Source organism: Podarcis muralis, chromosome 12 (assembly GCF_964188315.1).
Source record: "Podarcis muralis chromosome 12, rPodMur119.hap1.1, whole genome shotgun sequence".
NCBI lineage: Eukaryota > Metazoa > Chordata > Lepidosauria > Squamata > Lacertidae > Podarcis > Podarcis muralis.
In genome coordinates, this window is record NC_135666.1 from 23,479,459 (window position 1) to 23,497,129 (window position 17,671).

Consider the following 17,671-nt stretch of genomic DNA (forward strand, 5'->3'; position numbering starts at 1 on the left):
AGGCCGCGAGGCTCCGCCAAGCCCCGAGGGGCGGCGTGATCTGAGCGGCCTGCTCTGGGCCCAGCCGCGCCCGGCTCAACCCGGCAGTGAAGGCCCTGCAGGCTAGAGACAGGATCGGGCCGCCAGCCTGGCTCTCCGGGGAAGGAAGCATAGCAGGCGCCCCCGAGCAACCGCGCAGCCCCACCTGCAGCCCCCAACTCCGATCGATCCTGGTGGAGCACGACCCCGCTGCACGTTTCCTCGGAAGTAAGTCCCAGCTAACCCGGAGAGACTTACTCCCTGGTAAACTAGCCTACGATTCCCGCTGCAGCGAGGAGGAGCCTGTGGCTGGTTTTGCAGCAAACGGCAAACCTCTTAACTTAAAAGACCCTGAACAGGGGTAGTCTAACCCTGTCTACTCGGAAGGGAGTTCTGTTGAATTCAGCGGTGCTTACTCTCAGGAAATACTGGAAGGGTCCCGTTTGGATCGCAGCCCCGCAGGATTCCTTCTCTCTACTGGTCAAGAAATTCGGCGATGATCGCAGCTTCATAACAACATAAAAATCCCCCCCCGGAAAAGTAAAACCCCTTTTGGAAGTTCAGAGTCTACAGCAAGGATAACTCCTAGTTGCCTGCGGCGGGCAATGCGCATGCGCAGGGCGGAAGGATGCCTTTCATATTTAATAAAATCGCTTTCGCTTCATTGAGGACGTGACGCGTCACATACCCAGCTGGTCCCGAGCGCCTTGGCGAGCACGTCGTAGACGTCTCGATGCGGCTGCGTCGGATGGGGGACGAGTCCCTTGGCCAGAAGGGACTGCGACGTCAGTTGCGTTGTTTTACGATCAATCTCAGGAATAAGACTTCCACATGCACAAACACACAAGTTGTAGTAAAAGTGGACTTTTTGCATTAAAAGGTAATGTTTCGGCACGCTACTGACATTAAGGACAAAAGCAATGATACATTGAAAGATATATTTGCACCATATATTTAAAGCACATGGCTCCCCCCCCCAAAAAAAAGAATATTGGGAACTGCAGTCCACCAAAGGTGCTGGGAATTGTAGCTCTGAGAGTAGTAAACGACAGTTCCCAGATGTTGGGGCGTGGGGAGTCATGTGTTTTAAATGCATGGTGTGCGCGCGCAGCTCTATCACCTATTTTATGGAATTAAAAATTTGCAGCCTTGCTCCCAAATAATACCGGGGTCGCTTTTATAAGCGTGCACCTGTTATTTGTCAGCCTGATAAAGTTCGATGCCATTATTCCCGAATAGCTCTTCTTAAAGTAGATGTCGGGGTAAATAGCTGGAAGGTTGCTGCAGCTAAGTCCACAAATCAGTTAAACGAATCAGTATCTGGATTAGACAGGTCCGACAGAGAGCGCGGTCCGTGTTTCTGGGCTTGATTCTCAGTAATTTGTGGGACTCGTTTCCAAATTAATGTGGTGTCCCTCCACTAATTCAAGTTCTCGCACTCAACTGCCTGGGAGAGCAGTTAATTTATTGGCCATGTTCTTAGGTGAAGGTTATCATTATTGTTCGTCATTTAACCTAGTACGAGTAAGGCCAGTTTAAAAAGCATATGCAAATATTGGTGTGGTTGTGCATAGAGGTTAACAAACAAGTGCAAGACTTGAACGTCAATCCAATATACCTGGAAATTAACTCTACTGACTCTCCCAAGGACGTGGAAACAGGATCTGTCTCTGAAAGGAAGGGATTTGTGCAACATGTCACAACAGATCTGGATAACCTATTTCTAAATAATGTTCTTCACTGAAGAGAGCTTCTAAGTTCCCACGCACACCATCATTAACACAGGGAATAGGTGGAAGAAAAATAATTAACATCTATGAGCTTTCTTCCCACGGTGGGGGCCCCACCAGGCCAAAGCATTTTAACTCTCATTTGTTCCAACGGGGGAGTCTTAATCTTCAATCCTGAACTCAGTTTTCCTGAGAGTCCCAAATGGTGCTTACTTTTAAGTAGACATGCATAGGATTGCACCATTAAGAATGTCCAGTTCTCCTATTTATATAATTGGGCTTATTTAAAAATCCCTTACTGTATGCTTAGGATGGGAGAGGTGTGGGGGGGGCAGCCCGTGACGCTACTACTGTGACAAACTCTGATTCATAATTTAGTAGATCAAGTGATATAATCAAAGTTCTCATGTAGCATAATAGAAATTAAAAGTAAGGTGAAAAAATATCGGATGAATCCTAACATCAGCAACACGCTCTGAAAGTTTCACAACTATTCCAATTACATTATATATTTGCTAATAACTTTTTATAATAACACCTCAGTGTTTAATCTACTTAGTCCAGCCTCTGAGTATTTCAAACTACCAGAACATAAGCCCACAGTTTGAACACTTTTAAACATTTTCACTTTAGATAAGAACTTGCTTTGTGTAAATCTCAGGCAAAGTTACTTATCCTTTGAGGTTGAATGTTCCCCTCCAGCATCACGCTTGTACTGTTTAGAAGTCAAAGGAATTCTAAATATATGGAGAGGCAATTTTCACACCCAGATCATAAACGCTTTGCCTGTCCTCCCCTTGATTCCCAGGGACACTTCTAAAAAGTTTTTGGAAGCATGTGTCGCAACGGGTTGCCGACGATGTTCTCTGTTCATATTGCCTTCGCATGCAAATAAAGAAGGCTCAAATTAGCCGTGTTCTCTTGCCAGACTGAGGCAGGCGGCGTTTCGGTTTCAAAAAAAGGATTAACTGTTTCTTTCTCGACAAAGAAAAGGGGACGTGAAACTGGTCTCACGAGGAAAGCGATGGATAATACTGCAGACAACAGCAGAACGGGACAAAACCCCTTGCTCCCAAAGCAAACACTGTGAAGCGAAGTTCCATCGAAGTGAATGGGTCTGGCGCCCATTAGTGTATGAGGAATCACACACGTGTGATACTTGTGCGTTGGTTCGCGCATACACAACTTGCTCACAACTTTTCGCCTAGAGACTCCATTGCTTAACCTAAGGCAGTGATGGAGAGCCTTTTTCCTTTGTATTTCGTGCTCATCTTTAGTGTTTGATATTTCTGAAGGGTTTTGACGGTGGGTGTGTCCCTTGGTAGCAACTCACCAAGGAATTAATTTTCAGTATTAAAGGTCCTAGATCTTAAGCGCACAAACTTTGCTCCCTAAATCCAGCGGAGTGAGGGGAGTCTGTTTGAGTGCCTTGGATATTCAGATAGGGACACTCTCAAAGCACCCTCATAAAAAGGATTATAATTTATCGTAATTCCAAACGTGTTTACTCGGTAGTAAGTCATTTCGATTTCGACGAGACTTACTCACGAGGAAGTACGGTTAGGATTGTAGTCAATGTGTTGCAGGCTGGAGTCTTTTACTAAGAATGGGTTTCCCGGTTAAGCAAGCCCTGGTGGAATGCCCTTGGTCGAATGGAGCCCAATCAACAAACACGTCTCGGTTTAAATCAATCCTTAAATCGCCCTCATTCCAGCAGAACAACCTAATGTGTGATGGGACACAAACCAACTTTTAATTCGAACGCTTGTACTGTTTAGAAGTCCAAGGAATTCTAAATATATGGAAAAGATTAACGCCAACTCTTTCTGTGAGTCTCACACTGGCCTTGAAAATCACAATTAGACAGTGATCAATGAAATCCAACCGCACTCATCTTTACAACAGCCCTGTAAGGTATGCTCCTTTTGTTCCCAAATCTCATAAGGCGATCTGGGGAATCGGACAGCAGCGCCTAGTCTCAGACTTATCTACTTACAAGTAAAGGCAAAGAGTTGAGATTTGAACGTGTGAACAATTGGATATCAGCTCGTTGATTTGCCCGGGCATATCCAAGAACAAGAGCGTAGGAACACAGAGTTTAAGCACTTGACCTTTCAATAGGTGTACATCCAAATTCCTCAGTTGAATAGGGTTGCATTGTTCTACCCTTAAGAGAATTGCTCCGGTCGGCGATTCACTCTCTGAATTGATATACAGTCAATCCGTGGGAATTTTAAGTGCTTCAGACTTAAAGCAATTGGCAAAATGGCAGGAGAACAAAACATGAGGAGTGCCGTTTAAGCATGTTCTAGATCAGTATGTTCGTTCCGTTTATGTCACTGGGCTTGATCTGGTTTCAATATGGGACTCAATTTCGGATTGGCTGTTGAATGCTGAACAGAGAGGAAGAACCACAGACTTTGCTAAGTTTAGAGCCCCTCTGCTGCTGTCCTCAATTCTGGAGCAACCAACACACATTCTAAACACACAAGCCGGACTCTATACGGGGGTAAGACTCTGCTTTGATTAATTCGAGCGACTATTCCTGGATTTCATAACAGATAATCAAATTCCTGCCCACCCATAAGCAGGCACTGATAGGCTGAGAAAAAAACCGACATTTAACTACCACGATGGTGAGTAGAACCAGATTGCTAAAGAATTGGTTAATCCGGATTTAAGAGGTTCTGAGCAAGCTTTAGGGTTCTGCTCTGTTTTTAATTATTTCCGAGTCGTGCCCAGCTGGGCTGACTGTGGTGGGAAACCCAATATTCCAGCCTGCGCATCAGGTTGGCTTTAGGAAACATTAACGCTCCTTAGCATTTATATGGCGCTTAAGGGTGTGCAAAGCACGCCACACGCCTCTCAAGCAGGACAGCACCACTGTCCCCATATAGCTGAGGTTGAAATAACCGTGACATGCCTTAAACCCATGTGGTGAAGTAAAAACTGAACTGGTGGCCTCCTTGGTTGCATCCAGGCAAAGTAATCCGAAATTTATATCACTCCAAAGTAAGTTCAGCGCCGTTTATTCTCCAGATAAGTGGATTTGGCATTGCAGCTTTAGTATGGGCGCACACAGAGAAACGCGCACAGATGAAGGGGTCTGACGTGTGCAGCCCAATTTAAAATGGTCAAGGAGATAGCTGTGAATCTCTCGGAAATATTTGCAGCAGTATCGTGCCTTGAGTGATTAGAAAGCAGTAGCTGTGATGGGGGGTGGGGGTGGGGAAAACAAATGGCGTTTTATTCTGTTCAGCCCACAGTTGGAAGGAAACTTTGATTACCTTTTGGTGTTTTTATTCCTACCGCACTATGTGGCTACAGTCTCCGGGTCCAATCATGTGTTCTTTCTGGAAAATATCTGTTTACTTTAAAAAAATATGCACCACTTGATTGCAAACAACTCTCAAAGCAGTTTGCAAAATCGTGTGGACAGATGGGGAATTATTTCCCTATAATCCCTAGAATGGGGCGTCTATGTTGTTGGACCCCAGCTCCCTTCACACCTAGCCTGTATTATTATTATTATTATTATTATTATTATTATTATTATTATTATTATTATTCACTCTTTCCTCTAAGCCTGAGCTCAATAGACATAGTACATGGTTCTCTTCCTGCCCTTTTAATCCCCACGACAACCCTGAAAGGTAGATTAGACTGAGGGTGAGTGACTGGCCCAAGGTCACTCAGCGGGCTACAGAGGTAAGTGGGTATTTGAACCCTGGTCCAACACTCTAGCCGCTGCTGCCCACTGCTTGTACACACGCATGGCCAATGGCCAGCGATGGTGGAAGTTGCAGCCCAACCACCGCTGACCGAGAAAAACGTGGGTTGCCCATGAGGCCTCCTAACAGGCTTGTTTATCTGTATCTGTCTGGGGGCACACGGGGGAGAGCAGTTCACACAGAGAAGCGGTCGGCCCGATTCACGAGCATCTTGAGTCGGTGTATTTGACTTTCAGGCAGCTTGCATATAGATCAACGCCAAAAAATAAATAAAAATGCATTTCACCTCGAAATAAGCTCTGCTGAAACGCAGGGGCTGACTCGCAAGTAAAGGTGTTTGCCATCCGAGTCGCTTTACTGGGAGCTAGTGGGTGGTTTGCGTTGGGTGCCAACTTGGCACGAACCCAATAATTTGTTTCTTTGCTTAAAACAAGGACACTCGGCTTTGCCAGCGGGATGAGCCTCCCGCGACCCGCGTAAAGCGACTTATGGGCCAATACCGAGTGGAAAATGGGGTAGAAATTATACGAAGGAAGCCAGTTTGGATACTTGTTAGAATTGAACCCCACGAGTCCTGGATTGAAGACCCTCCACTGAGTGCCTTCGAGAATGGTAGCCTGTGTCGTGTGCCTTGGGTACTGTTGCTGCTCTGGTTTCCCAAAAACCACCAACGATAAAGTCTCTCTCCCCCCACCCCTTGTTGGTGCATCCGAGCCAGGAGGTCATTGTTTTGCATTCGCCGAGGTAGATGCAACGTGCCTGGCAGGACGCGCAATTTCTACAGCGCTGATTGAGATGCTCAAGGTATTCTTCCCAACATCTTCTCCGGCTTGGACCTAAGTCCTAGCTGGCCTTGACTCCTCTGCTGAGTCACTCTTTCACTATAATGACTAGGCATTAGCTGCATGTGTAGGGTACGTGTGTATATATCATCATTGTCATAACTGGAACGGTGCGAGCTTCGTCTCGATTGTCCTTCTGGCACCCTTGCGAGGAAGAAAAGCGTCTCTGTCGACGCAAGGAGAATTGCAGCTTGGAAGAAGGGATAGCCAAGGAGGTCACGACTGGCTGGGGTTGGGCGAGCTCAGAGCAGGGATGGGCAGATTTCCCAACTGCGGGACCTATTTCCTTTTCTCCAGCCATCAGCTGGAGAAAAAGGCAAAATAGTGGCTTAGGAAGGGAGCCGGGATGGGAGGGAGTCAAGTCCAGGATGTAGGAGAAGAAGACATCTCAGCCAGGACGTTGGTTTTCAGCAGCAGTGACTGAGCTCCCAATCCTTCCACACAAAACTCCATTCCTGGTTTCCCCCAAAGCTTTCATTGTTTTAGTAGCCTTGGGTTTTGGTTTTGTTTTTTTAGGGGAGGGGGAATTTGTTGCTCTTGTTAAATAAGTGGGAATAGCTTGGTGGTCTATTGCAAGTCGCTCAGAAATCTGCCAGTAGATTATTATTATATTTTATTAAATTATTTGTATTCAGCCCATCTGACTGGGTTGCTCCAGCCACTCTAAGATAGATTCCCGATGTACTAGGGCCGTCTGTCTGTCTAACTTTCTTGCTGACCGCCCAGAGATGGACTTAGTAAAACACCCCACGCAGTTCTCCATGGGCAAAGGAGGTCAGAAGCTGAATTGAAGTGTGTTGTGGAGGCAAATCAGGCGTATTTCAGCGCTTCGAAATAAATATGAACCGGATCGGGGTGTCAGGCGCGTAAATCCAACGCTTCGACTGAACTGCGTTGTACAGATCGAGGTGTTCGTGTGATGGTACCCAACCCAATTCCCCCAGCTGGGGAAGCAGAATCACTTGTTGCCGTTTCTTTTGAAGTTAAACCTCGCTAGATCCGTGCACAGTAATGGACGAGGACTGTGCATTTAAATGCGGGACACGATCCAATCCAGATTCAGCCCTACTGGTTTTAATGAGCAAGTGGTTAAAACTCTGTCATTTGCATCGGAGATTAAGTTAAGCCCCCTTCGTTTTTATTTCGAGTAAACCTGCTTAGGATGGGGTGTTAGTGAGTTTAATTTGGGGTGTTAGTGAGCAAGTTCTTGCTATTAGCAACTAACTACATACTGTTTAGTAAATTTGTCTTCGGAAGGGGGAAGAAACACCCATTGGTCTGTTGATGGGTTATAGGAAACGAAAGTCCTGGGTGTTGGGGAGGAAGAGGTAGTTGTCTGTGGTGCTGCAATGTTTCTTATAACAACAAGCAGGCGATGAACCATATTGGACTTCAAGCACCAGTTTCAAAGGGTGACAGTGACACGTCCGATGATGACGCTTCCAGGGAAGGCGAAGCTGGACGGCGTTTATTAAAGGACTATCTGACCCGGAGCTCTGAAAGTGCTGGACTGTTTGTTACAAGTTTAACCAGCAGTAAGCCCTTACTCAGCAGTAAGCCCTGTTGAATTCAATGGGGCTTACTCCCAGGTAAGTGGGGTTAGGATCTCAGCCTAAAACTAATAAACATGCTGCACAACAATCCTTCGCCCTTGCATTTAACCTTCGTTCAGTGGTTCTTAGTCCTGAGTGAAGGTGCAACCTCCGCGTGTCTATTCAGAAGTAAGTTTCATTAAGCTCGATGTGCATAGGATTCCCACCTTACTTACTTTGAAGTCAGTCCCATTGAAACCAAAGAGGTTTACTTCCTAGTAAATTAGGTCAGAAGTGTGTTCAGTTCCCTAAGATGACATTGTGTGTTTGTTTTTGGTTTGTTTTTGCCTTTTAATACTTTGATTCTAGAAACGGGCGCTCCCAATGCTCTTTCAGAGCCGAACAACGCAATCCTATTCCTTAATACCATTGAGCTCAAGGGAGCTTGGCCTGGAGATTTGGGCTGCGTTGACCTGCAAAACAATGGGAGAATGGTTCTCTTTTCAGGACTTTGCAGCGGAAGCCAGCTTGCCTTTCACTCACAGGCCTCTATCGATGTTCTATTTATAAATTCACAGTGAGTTTGCTCGTTTATTTTAAGCCCGTGTCAGTGGGTTCAAGGTAAACTTGGAAGCACCGATTTCCAAGACACGGGACTTGCAGTGAAAAGGTATTGCGGCGCTAGCCCTTCCTTCCAAATCCACGTGTTTGGGCTTGGAGTATAAAAACGACCAGAGATTACCATGAGATTTGCCTCCACATAATGTGTTGATGATCAAGGCGGCTGACAACACTTTACAAACAATTTATTTTTTAGTACTGTAGACAGATTTGTGTGTGTGTGTTTCAGAACTGCTGGTTTTCCGGAGCCTCAAGCTGCCAGTTGGCTTCTGTGATGGTTTCTGTAAACAAAGGACTGTAAAGGTGCAATCCGGTCTTCAACCTACTTGAAGACATCCAAGGCCCCAAACCTGGGCATTAACCCCACCACTGAGCACTGCGCGGCTTCTGATTAGGTATGCCTACCGTACATTGCATGAAGTTGTTGCTGTAACATTGCATGTCTACCCAGAAGTTCAATGGGTTCAATGGGATGTACTCCCAGGTAAGCGGGTAGGGTTTGCACACTGAAAGTAAACCAAGTCGCCATTTGATACTTGACACTTCCAGCCGATCGTTCAGTTCGTACTAAATTTAAGGCGATATGCACACAGCAAGACTATGCATTATTTTTCCCAAATAAATAAATAAATAAATAAATAAATAAATAAATAAATAAATAAATAAATGCATCAATAAACAATTGTTTATTCACAAGTAAGCCCCACAGCGTTCCATGAGGCTTACTCCCTGGTGTTTAGGATTCTTAAGGCGTGCTCAGGATTTCGCCTTTCCATAGAAGGAAGCTCCCTTGAGATTGAGGGGGCTCTTCCCGCAAAGTAAACGGATATTGGACATTCCCTGCCGTTTTCAAAGGTTTCTCTTCCAAGAGACTACGCTCTCGCGCGCGAGGTGGTTGCCAACAGGGCATTCGTGCGATGACGGTGCGAGTAAGGGGAAGGAGTCGGAACCTAGTAGCTCCGATGTGGACCGTCCTGGTTCCGTTCCAGCAAAGGCCGAAGACGCCACTGCGGAGCCGCAGGAGGGAATCAGCCCGTGGTAACCAGGGGATGGTAGCTCGCTGCATTCCCAGGGTCCTCAGAGGGAAGCCCTACGTTTCTGCAAAGGGGATATTTGAGGAGGGGTGTCTGCCTCTCCGGAGGAAGGAAGAGAAGGGGATTCAGTTGCTCCCTCAGGATCCAAGAAGGCTGATTTACAAGAGTGTGATCGACCGACCTTTTCTTCTTTAGCCTTTACCGCATCCATCCATCCATCCATCCATCCATCCATCCATCCATCCTGTTGGCTATGCACAGAAGACAATGCCCCTCTCTTTTTCATGTGTGTAAGAACGAGGAGAGGAAAGCTCTCTCTCCCTACACGTAACCAAAGGCCCCCTTCCAGCCCCCCGTAGCTTGAGCGGAGGATACCGGGGAACAATGAGGTGGCAGAAGCAGAGGCGCAGGGCTGGGGCAGAAGCGAAGCGGGAGCGAGCGAGCCGCCGCCGCCACAGCAGCAGCAGCAGCAGCAGCAGCAGCAAATCGCTGGTATGGTTGCTACTAGCAACACAGCGGCCCGGAGCACCTAAGCGGGGAGGTGGAGAGAGAGAGAGACTGGGGGGGGGGGGAGGCGAGGAGGGCTCTGGCCAGCCGGGCTCTGCTCCCAGAAGCCCCTCGCCCGGACCAGGGGGGTCTCCAGCCCCGGGGCAGCGCCTCCGCCTCCCCCAGGAAGGCTGCGGCTGGACAGTCGCTGCTGCTGGAGCCAGGATGCTCTCTCGCCGCTCCGCCGGGTAGACAATGACGAGCAAGATGGCAGATAAGAGTACGTGGGTGTGTCTTCCTGCGCCCCCCATCTTCCTCACTGGCAGGGCGGAAAGGGATCGGGGTCCTTTTCGCGTGGGGAAAGGTCGAGACTGACGCAAGCCCTCCTTCTATCGAGGGTTCCTTCAAAGGAAGGTCGTCCTGCTGGGCTCCAGGGGGTAAAGAAGGGCGCCTGGGATTTCGGCCCAAAAGTCTGTGCGTTGACTTAATATCCTTGCCACTGCTGGATCAGATTTCTCTAGATCAGTATCTTCTTCTCAGCAAAGGCCAGCCATATTCTTCCAAGACGCTGGCCAAGCAAAGAGTGAGGACCACAACCTCTCCTAGTTGTTTGTCCCTATTATCACCCGCTGCTTAAGAGGTATACTGCCCCTGCCTTAGGAGGTTCTATTCAACTATCATAGCCAAATGCCAACTATCATTGCTGGGCCCGTCTTCACCATCAGCCATGCTGGCTGAGACTGAGGGGCGTTGGAGTAGGACAATGTCAGGAGAGACAAGGGCTAACCTCTTTCAGCAAGACAAAAACATTTTTCGCACACTCTCCCCTTCCTACATAAGCGCATCTTGAGGAGGGACCTTGATCCAGGTCGGTTAACCCCTGATTTTAGTGGTTTGTGAATTGTAACCAGAGCTACACCTTACTAAGCGCTCAGAACTCATATCCTTGGTTTCCCATTCTAAATACACTTGCTAGGGAGTGAGCTTCATGGATTGTAGTGACTGAGACTTCTAAGGAAGCACCCCTCGGATTGCAGTGTTAGAAGCCGGGTGTCCTCCCTGTCCCGGGATGATCATAAGAACAGGCCTACTTTACAGGGCTGTTATAAAGATTGTTGAACTGTAACAATACGTTGAAATATAATTGAAACCCCTAAACTCACTCAAATACGAAGTACAAGCCATTACAGTAAAGCCCCAAAACCTTCATCCACTGATTGACTGGAGGTTTTGAAAGGTGAAATCGTTGAGGGGAGGTGGACAATTTATTTAATTTGTTCATGAATTTTATTTTAGTTAGTTCGTGGATTTTATTTTAGTTAGGTAGCCTCTCGGGGTAAGCCTCCCTCACGAGGCGGCTTACAATAAGAGAAGCAAAACCATCAAGATAATGTATATAACTCCAGAGTCGGTTTTTATGATTTCAGATCATATTGGCGAAGTTCCTTTGCTCATAAGGGAGCCCTTGAGTGTCTCGGGTGAGGCCTTAGCCCTGGCTCTGTCGGCCCCCGTACCCACACCTCTCTCTTTACTGCTTGCCATGGGGGGGGGCAGAGAGGGGCAGCTGCCCTCTAAATCAATAAAAATCAATGAAAAGTACATGGCTAACCCACAAAAATCCTGGCTACGCCCATGCTGCTTACCAGGGGGCTGAAAAGGCGGCGTGTGTATTTTAGCTTTCTGGTTCTAAGCTGATTTGGATGTTTGTTAGAAAGGAATCGGTGCTGAAAATAAAGCAAGTCACAGAGTCCTTTTATACACGTCTGCTCAATGTAACTCTTATTGAATCTCATAGGTATTAATGCTCAGGAAAGCGAATACAGGATTGCTCCCTAAATAAATAAAGGAAGACCCTTGGTAGACCTCAGGAGGAGAGAAACCAAGGCGAGACGCAGAGCCCGTTCCTCTGCCGATTTACTCGGAAGTAATGCCAGTTGAGTCCAGTGTGACTTAGTCCCTAGGCCTAGGAAGTTTGCACAGAGTTGCAGAAGTGTAGCATTTGGAAGGCTCGCCCGGATCCACATTCCCACCTCGCCGGTCTGGGAGGCTCGGGCAGCCCCTAAGGAGGCCGGGGCGGCCGCTGCGCTGCTCCCTCCTCCGTCCGACGCGGATCCTGCTTGCCATTTACAACGAGGCCCAATAGAGAAGTGGTGAAAGTTCAAAATGTCAGCGCTGAAGGAAATGTCACTGATGGCTCCTCTCCGCAAAAGGTCAAAACCTGAGAAGAAAAGAGCATTTCCCTCCATCCTGGGACTGCTAGCCGTTCCTCTTCAACAACGCCGAGCTCTTCGAAAGCTACAAACAAGGTTCTGGTTATGAATGCTGTTTCTATCCACCCTTACCTTTCGGAGTATTGCCATGCCTTCATTTTTATTTTTAATCTTCACAACAACTCTGTGAGGTTGTTTAGGCTGAGAGAGTGGGACTAGCCCAAGATCAGCCAATCAAATTTCTGACCGAGGAGGGGATTCGCTCGAGGTCTTTAGCCCAATATTTTGTCCACTACACCCCACCGGATTTTGGTATAGCCACCACGCACAATGGGTGCCCTACTGAAATCGAATGGGACTGAGCTCCAATGGATGAATTGAGCACCAGCGTGGGAACCCCGGCTCTGTACAGTTTTATTATACTGTTTATCCTACTAGGGTGGCCAAAGGCAGGGCTCTTACACCTTTAATTATGTTGCCACCTAAGCTCTGCCTTCTGAAATTTGCAACTATGAAAGGCGGAAGGACAGTCTTCTCCATCTGAGCGCCCTCAGCTCCCCGCCCGCAGATTTAAGGCTTGCCCAACTTCTCCGGTAGTACTATCAACGGATCGAAATACAATAGGAAAAGTGATCCGCGTTGCTTCTTCACATCTTCAAGCCGGGAAACGATTATCGCCTTGACTTCCCGCGCAAGAACCATCCAGAAGAGGATGGGGGAAGGATCCTCTTCTTCAAAAGGTCCGGGGGCTGTAGTCCTGACAGGGTTCCGGGGCTAAGCAGTGCCCCCATTCGAGGATCCACTCTAGCCTAATGGTCAGACTCTAATTCGTTAGAGTGTTGGACTAGGACCTGGGAGACCAGGGTTTGCCTATCTGCTCAGCCATGAAGCACCCTTGGGTGACCTCGGGCCAGTCACCATCTCTTAGCCTAACCTCCCTCGCAGGGATGTTGTGAGGATGAAATGGGAAGGAGCAGAAGAACCATGTGCACCACCTCGAGCTCTTGGGAAGAAAAAAGGTGGTCTATAAATGTAAAGATAAATAATAATAAACATGGACTGCAAGAAGATCAAACCTCTCCATTCTTAAGGAAATCAGCCCTGGGTGCTCACTGGAAGGACAGATCCTGAAGCTGAGGCTCCAATACTTTGGCCACCTCATGAGAAGAGAAGACTCCCTGGAAAAGACCCTGATGCTGGGAAAGGAGAAGGGGACGACAGAGGACGAGATGGTTGGACAGTGTTCTCGAAGCTACCAGCATGAGTTTGACCAAACTGCGGGAGGCAGTGGAAGACAGGAGGGCCAGGCGTGCTCTGGCCCATGGGGTCACGAAGAGTCGGACACGACTAAACAACAACAACAACAACAATAATCAAAACAAAAAAAATCCTTCCAGTAGCACCTTAAAGACCAACTAAGTTAGTTCTTGGTATGAGCTTTCGTGTGCATGCACACTTCTTCAGATACACTATCTGTATCTGAAGAAGTGTGCATGCACACGAAAGCTCATACCAAGAACTAACTTAGCTGGTCTTTAAGGTGCTACTGGAAGGAATTTTTTTGTTTTTACTATGGCAGACCAACACGGCTACCTATCTGTAACTGGAACAACAATAATAAATGCTTAACTTTGCAGGTCCGTTTGCTTCAACTGGGTCTCACCAAAGAGCTCGGGAACCCACCTTAGACTGGAGCGCGTTATCGCGCGGCGCTGGAGCAGTTAATGGGTTCCCAGGGGACGCTTCGCAAAGCGACGGACCTGCGCTGTCCCTCGCGAAGGAGATGCGCATCTGAGCAGCTCCAAAAGCAGAAAGACTACAGAGCTTTTCCTTCCCATCTGGGAGCGGGGAGAATTTCCTGGCAGACGAAGCAGGGAACTTCCTGGGCTTTCCCTGAGTTTTTGAAGCGCTTCTCGAGAACCTGAAGGCTGGAAGGCTGAAGCAAGCCAGGAGATCTAGATCTGATGTTTTGACCCCCCGCAAATTTGTTCTCGACGGACAGATTTCCCTCCTCTTCCACCGTGAGGGCGACCTTTCTTGCCTTCTCCTCTCGGATCCTAAACCTAAGTCGGAAGAGAATCCGGCTGGCGGTAGGAGGGGAAATGCTAGCACAATATGGCTGGGTTTCAGATAATAATGAAATTATTAATTAATAGTAATAATACCTAAATATGTGTGCCTGGTGCCCTGTGTGCCTGACGGACCAACGTGGTTTTGGAACAAGGGTTGCTGTGAAAAGTTGTTCTCCAGGTGGAGGGCAATTTGCTTGGAACTGGGTGTAAATAGTAGGAATGCCATAATTTTCGCGCAATATATTGAGCTGAGTCTTGGCAGATCAGAGAGGTGAGGCGTTTGTGGGCCTCCAGGCGCTGATGGACACCAGCTCTCACCAGCCCCGGCCAGCATGGCCAGTGGTCAGCTCTGATGAGACTTGTAGTCCAGCAACATCCGGCCACGCCTCCCTCCTCCTCGGCCCTGCAATCCGAGAGGGAAAAGGACTGAAAGGACCATACTCCACTGGAAGGTAATGTGTGCCTTGCTTGTCAGCGGCAGACGCCTCAGCTCACCTTGTAATTCCGCCACGAAAGGGGAGATGATCCTGGCAGCCCCAGCTGGGTGGCAAAGCGGTGCTAGCCGGAAGGGGCGAGAGAATAATAGCTAAAAGGCAGATCTGTCCATAGAAGGAAGGGGATGGAGAGAAAGAGAATTGCTAGTCTTCCAAATACAGCTTATTTGTCCACGGTCGTAGCTTTTGCCTGTGACAGCAATTGCTAAGTAGGGTTTGTGGTCGAAGCCATCCCTGCAGCAGAGACTCCCGTTTCCTTGAAGCTGTGCTGATTTTGGGGGCAAGTTCGCTTCGTGGGGCGCAAGTACTCTAGCAGGGCAGCTCTAGAGATGCCGATGGAGGAGATGACTCCCAAGGAGCCGCGCACAGGATCGCTCCCTGGCCCTCTTTCCTAAGTGAGGCTTACACCGCAATGCTAAAGACAGTTACTCAGAAGTAAATTCCATTGGACACAGAGGCCTTGCTCCTTAGTAAATTTATTTGGAATGGTAGAATTTATTATTATTATTATTATTATTATTATTATTATTATTATTATTATTATTATTATTATTATTATTATTATTTGGCAGGCCCTAGTCTATACTTCGAATTCAAACCCGGACTGGGTTTAACCTTACCCCCTTCTCTTTACACCTGAGAATTCTGACTTGGCCCCATCTCCTCTTGTCTTGTATCAGCTGTAAAACCTCGAATCTCCACTGGAACGGTTGCTGCTGCTTTGAAGTTTAACCTCATTTGTCAATCCGGGTTGGTTTGAGAAGCGGAGTTGGCTTCATTTCTAAGGTGCGGGGAAGCCTGGCGGGATGACACAGCTGCCAGAAAATCAGAATCCACCCCGCTGTCCGCCCTCTCTAATATCTCCCCGGGCCACCTCTCAGGCCTCCCCCACCCCACTCCGGGTCCGCTTCCCGCCAGGCAGCAGCGCGTCGATCCAGTTTCGAAATTTGGCGGCGGGAGGGCGCCCAATGCGGGCGGGGAGCTGGGCTGCGGCCGAGTGCGCAGGCGCAAGATGGCTCCTGCTTCTCAGAGGCGCGGAGGTAGAGCGGCTGAGCTGCCTTCTCCGACCCGAGAGAGGGAGGCGGGGAAGGGGAGCGAGAGGCCGCGGGCATTTCTGTCTCGAGCTCCCTTCTTCGCACGCCTGGAAAAGCGAAAAGAGGAGCCAAGGACCTGGGGAGACCCGGCATGGGCGCAGCCAAGGGGGGGCGGGCAGAGAGGGGCAGCTGCCCCCCGCTAAATCAATAAAAATCAATAAAAATACATAGCATATTAAGGTTCTGCCTCCCCCCCCCAAGATCCTGGCTACGCCCAGGAGCCCCGGGGAGCCTCTCCAAAGCGGGGCTCTTTTGCAAAGCGAACTGGGGAGCAGCAGCAACAGGAAGGGGATCCCTGGAGATAATCCATTTATTTCCCATTCGGTGGAAACGCCTCTTGTTCCTCCTCCTCCTCCAGCTGCTGCTGCTGCTGCGGCTTCATCCAGCGGGGAAAGAAAGGGCGACTAGGCTTGCAATCCTATGCACACTTGGATGGGGCGCACTCTCCGAAGCACAGCGCTATGGTTGAGTTGCAGCGCAAGCCTTAACCATGCCTACTCGGAAGGAAACGCTGCTTAATTCAATGGGGTTTACTCCTTGGTGAGTGGAGCAAACAGCCTTCTTGTCTTTTTATTTCGTTCGTTCTTAATGCCTTCCCGTTCCTTTGATGTCTCCTTCCTTCCTTTGGCCATATTCGCCTTTTCTTTTCTCTCTCTCAAGAAAAATAATAACTAGAGCCCGGATCCCGTTCTCCTCTCTTGGGCTTGTTTGCAGCGCAGGCGGTTGCGCCCACCTTTGCGCTCCCTCCCGGGCCTTTTGCTGGAGGATAGCGGCTGAGTGTTGGCACCGCAAGGTCCAGCGAGGTCGGAGGATGCGACTGGGACGCCCAGAAGCACCCCGAGATGAGGAGGGAGGACGCGCAGTTCTTGCTTGCTGGATGAAGTGCCTCTTGGAAGCACACGGCTTGAAGCCGCCTCCTACTCGGTTTCAGACGGCAATCCGCGCGGGGAACTGAAAAGAGACAGAGGGAAGGTAATAATAAAATAAACAGCTCGGAAGTAAGTCCTGTCGAATTCAAGCAGGGCTTAACTCCCAGGTAAGCAGCCTGAAGGCATCCAGCGTAGGAGCGAGTTTGCGTTGCGAATTGACAGCGCAAACGAGAGAGATCAACAGTCTTCGCGGAGCAGACGCTTGAAGCTCACGTCGAAAGAGTGAAACCGTCCCAAGGTTGGCAGAAGAAGCAGCTAAGTGGCCGAGCTGCGCCTCGCTCAGCTTGCCCTGGATGCTGGCACCAGACTCAGACAGCCGAATTCCTGCCCGGGTTCGGCTGGTGGCTGAACTCGGAACTGCAAGCAAAGTGAGCTCTTTCTTCCATTCTTCCGTGCGGAAAGCGAGTTCAGAGGTGGTGGTTGGAATTTGGGGAAGGAACGCAAATAACGCACGAAGGAGAGAACTCGTGTACGTGGATCAACAAGATTCAAGGATCCCAGTGGCGAGCTACAGATACAGGATCTCTTTCACAGATCCACCTTCTAAAGTGAATTGTAAATCCTCGCCGCAGAGAATCTCCTGCGTGTAAAAGGAGTGGGTGGGGGAACGTCTGGACAAGTCGGACTGGGCAGCCGCACGAATCCCCGAAAGAACAGAACGAAGCCGAAGCATCCGCGAGGGAAGGGGGAACGTTGCGCGCATTCTCTGGTCGTTAGTTCTCCCGCCGGTCCGATGATTAATAAGCAGCTCTCTCCTCGCTTTTCCGGATCTATCGGAAAAGCTCCGCATTACTGTCCAAGTGGGACGCCAGCTAAAAGCCTGGCCGGTGCGATGGCGCGACGGCTGAGTCCCAATCCGAAGGGTGGTGGTGCTAATA